This window comes from Glandiceps talaboti, chromosome 8, assembly GCF_964340395.1.
Source record: "Glandiceps talaboti chromosome 8, keGlaTala1.1, whole genome shotgun sequence".
NCBI classification, from domain to species: Eukaryota; Metazoa; Hemichordata; class Enteropneusta; family Spengelidae; genus Glandiceps; species Glandiceps talaboti.
Window position 1 is genome coordinate 7,472,501 of NC_135556.1, and position 5,000 is coordinate 7,477,500.

The following is a 5,000-nucleotide window of genomic DNA, read 5'->3' on the forward strand; positions in this document are numbered from 1 at the left end:
GTTTGTATATGATTGAAGTAACCCATGTGACGTCACAGGGTTATACATTGACTCATTTGAGAACAATATCATGGATGTTTTATGATAACGGAGGGTTTCAGGTACTTATGTACAGGAACGTGTTTCATTTTGTTTATATATACTTGACCATTTGACATTTCCTACGGTGATTTGCTGACCTAAGTTCTTGCATCATGCTCACTGGCTAGTAACACAACAATGTTTGTCTATAAAGGTACTTGATATAAACATGACTGTCCACGTTATTGCATCAGCCAGCTCTCTTGTAACACTTCCGTTGTTTGATTTTCTGATGCAATATAGTGTCAGGGACGAGATGTCTATTATATAGGGGAGGGTATATCATGAATCTAGAATTATTAGTTTTACTGAGGGGGTGTCTTACTTCATGTACTTCGAATTTACTGGAGTTTAATCATTTACTGTGCATGCGGTGATATCATTTCCGAAACATGGCCATCAGCAATGTATATGACATGGCCACAACAAAAATAACGTTCAAAAAAGACAAGTTCTGTTTTCTTTTTAGAAATTTACATTTTTTTCACTAATCGTATTTAAAGAACATTGGAAACACCTTTATCATATTACATTTTATGACATACCAAACACCACACGTTTTAACAATCAGACTGTGATTAAAGTATCTTTCTACTAGATATACAGATCTGTAATATTTCCTAATGCTGATATGAAAATTTCAAAAAGGGTTGACGAATGTGTAGTATTAAAACTGAGTATTTGATAACGTCGTAGGTACTATTTAATACTACCTAAAAGTGACCATATGGATGACGATTGAGATATTTACTTTGGATTTTTATCATGATGGCTTCCTACTTGAAAAATCAACGTGAAACAACACAGACCAAGTCCGTGTTTGTGACTCAATGCATTGCAAAAACTAAAAAAGTGTGTTCAAAAAAAGTTTGTTATTGTACGTACAATAACAAACATTTTACACACTTATCAGTCTTTTGGCATTTATTGGGTTACAAAAACATGGACTCGGCGTATGTTATTTCATGTTGATTTTTCAAGTAGGAAACCATGATAAAATTGTTTAATAAATTAAAAATCCAAAATAAATACCAAATTCTCACCAATATGGCCACTTTAAAATATAACTATTTACATATTGTATATGTATGAGTTTACCTAAGGCTTTACATACTATTGAATACTTCGCAGAAATCTATGACTGTATTCAAAAAGACGTACCCCCCCCCCCTTTGAAAATGGTCATCCCTGAAAAGAAAGAATTGATAACAGGTGATCAAACCACCCACGCGTACCCCGTCAAAATCCAATATTATAATTTTACACAACGTGTTGCTTGTGTGAATCCATACCTCTGTTTTGTCTGGACCATATATGACATCATTTATAGACGTCTGAAAAACATGGACACTTTATTTCAACTCTTTATATCTACGCAGACGTGGACTCTGGTAGGCTACATCGATTTGGGGCACAAGACATGACAAGGTAAGCAAATCATATGTTGTGAAAAATATTCTACAATTTTTCAATGAAATCAATAATGCAGTGACTCAATTGATAGCGCAGAACGTTTTATTCACCCGCTTTGAAAAAAATCTAAATTTTCTAAGATGTATAATTAAGGTGTACACAAATCAATGCATATAATTATGAACGTGATGAATAATTATGCAAATTGACACATCTGTATCCAATTCACCTTAAGACAGCATTTGACGGTACACATGGCTAGGTGTCGAAATGATAACTTCTTAACATTCTGTCTTTTATGGTGAATTGCTTGATTATTTTTTCTCAAACGTTTTTGAAAGTATCGTCGTCTGCTGAAATCAGTTCAACGTGTAAAATGTGCGTAGAACATACAGGTCAACCACATTTATGAGATTGAGAAACTGTTTATTTGTAACTTAATAATTAATTATTAACAATGGGATACCAAACAAAACGTGTTTGTGAAACTGAGTTTGAGAGAATTAGATTATGGTGTATGTTAATTACAAATAAATTAAAACTTTGTACTGCACCAAAATAATTTGATAATTCCTAGCTTTGAACCTGAGTCCTCGGGTCTTCTTGAGAGATGTGAAGCCACGCGTTATTAACGCATGCGTGACTTCACACTGTCCCGGACAGAGAATTGACAGGGAGAATATTTCCATCCTGGATAGGGAACAAACTAGTTTCTTAGGGGAATCAAAACAAATTTATATCATTAAAACATTAAAACCATGGCTAAACAGAGACAAGGGCGGAATCACTTTACTACCTGTCTGGGACAATATTTTGAAGTCACGCATGCGTATAAACAACGGACGACTTCACATCCCTGAAGAAGACCTGAGAACTGAGGTTGAAAGTTAGGAAGTATCCAAGTATTTTGGTGCAGTTCAAAGTTTATATTCATTTGTAATTATTTACCTACACAGATAAGTATCATGGTGATGTATGTTGTTTGGTTGGTTAGTTTTTAGCCCTCAACGGGCAAATCCTGAAGATTGCTATGAGAATGACCCATATCCGTTTGTTTACCCGTGAGTTCGTCCATGGACAGTCAAATCTTAGACACCCATGACGCAATTTCAATCACTCTTGACACAAATGTCAAACACTATATAACATACGCATGCCGTTGTGACAAAATGGCAGTCATATTTGTGGACATTTTGTCTCATATTTCCAAAGTCTAACAGACAGAGATACCATTCAAGTGTCTACCCCATATCATCAATGGTTAGCTTCGTAATGAGACATTGAACTTTGACCTTGACAGTCATGTTAAAGTTCGAATACCCAAATTTGTCTTTCTTCCTTATCGGTTTAATACACAGAGACTCCATTCAAGTGTCGATACCGACATTATCAGATGTGAGCTTATTTTAGTATCTTTGAACTTGACCCCATATTCAAGGTCAAATAGGAAAGTGGTCATTAACTTTAGAGGTTTTATAATTAGGAACACTTACACTGTTATATGTTGGCGTTAAGCTTCCTATTCAGGCTCTGCCTTTTGACCTTAACCTGCCTCTTCAAGGTCAAATTAAAATTTTGTTTGATAATTTTGGGAGTTTTGTTCATAAATAAGTTCATCGTTCGATCGTCTACACCAGTATTATCAGAGGTAACCGTTCCAATGAGCCATCACTAACCCATGACCTTGGCCTTCATATTCAAGGTCAATTAGCAATTTACTACATGTCCTAATAGTGTTCCATAGAGATATGATTGAACTGTATGCATCCATACATTTAGAGAACGATGAACTTTCTGTGTGAAAACTGACCTCATACCTTGACCACCAATCCATATGCTAAATTTGAACTATAATTTTGCCAAATAAAGTTTTACTATCAATTAAGCAAGACACTATTTAAATGGATGAGGATTGGGTATCAATTTTGGAATTTTAATTTATAAAACAGTTTTATCAAGGCTTCCTATTTGAAATATCAATGTCACGAAACAACATATACCAAGCCCTTGTTTGTAACTCCAAGCATTTAAAAGGATTCGACTCTCTAAAATAGAACACAACAAAGAATGCGCCAGTCGAAGTCAACGGAACATATACAGGGTAAAGCGACGAATAGTTTCGGAATCAACCCTCGCCATTTAACGAATAGCCTTAACACAATATATATTACACCTTAAGCTTCTTGTGGTGTTGGCGACCGACAAACCTCACCTCTGGTCTGTCCACTTAGATTGACATATACTTTGATGGGTTAATAAGTTTTAAAGTAAATGTTTGCTTAAAATCTTGAAGTGTGTGGATTTCAAACACATCGAAACTGGTACGCATTTATGACAAGGAGTGCAATATGTTAATTTGTAAGGTTTGCTTTCGGAGAGATGAGTCAGCCATTAAACGCGTACGTCTATACTACTGGTTAACTGTGAATTTAACAAATATAAAAACGCCTGATTTCCAATTCTAATCTTTAGTGTATTGTACGGTACAACAGTGAATTTCACAATACCGCGCAGCTTTTCAGTTTGATACAACCATGTAGAAACCAACAAGAAACTGCATATGTCACACTTCGATAGCAATATTGTATTTTTTGGCTGCATTTAGTCTGAAATGAAATAAACCATTTAAATGTCTTGCAACTCAATACAGACATGTTTTTCTCAGTATCAAATGCCCGATGAAGGGCGCGTAAAATGTCCTTTGTGATGTTCAATATTTTGATGTCTGTATGTTGGCATGTGTAGTTCATTTCACTTAGACAAAATGTAGCAAGAAACTGTACTCATTCAATCTTGATATCTTAAAGTGTAGCATGTCCAGTTTCTGCTTGGTTGTATCAAACATAAAAGCTGCACGGTATTGTGAAATTCATTGTAAGACATTGTGCTACATGTCAGGGGCATTTTTGAAACACTATCCTACTTTTAATAGGATAGCATTATGCTGTTAATAACGACTTTGCTTGCACACTTGAAATTGTTCGGCCTCTTTCGCATTTCACCTGAATCGTCTGAGTGGATAATGGCGTCCTCCACAAACGACACGTCAGTTTTTTACGAAGCCTAGACTCTCAAAAAGGACATCGACCTCTACGACAGGCAGCTGACAACGTTTCAGCTGTTTCAACTAAATTCAATGACTGTATCAATTTAGTATATTTTAAAATTAATTAAAGTACTGGTAATTTTTATAATACCTCTATGCAGTTCATCTCAATACATTCGAACATAGCGTTATCATGTGGACGCGTATGTTATAACATATTAGATAATAAGGACGACGCATACTCTATTACACATTACATGTGTTACAGAAGCTCGTAAGACAGAACGTCCAGAGGACACAGAGACAGTTTATAATGTACGCAACGCAATGCAATACGAAGCTATTGAAGTTTCCACAATAATAACGACAACGTTTTTTAGAAATTATTTCTTATCTTTCCCCTTTTCTGAATTCATATAACACAACTGTGGCAAACATTTCTATGAATCGTACAATAATT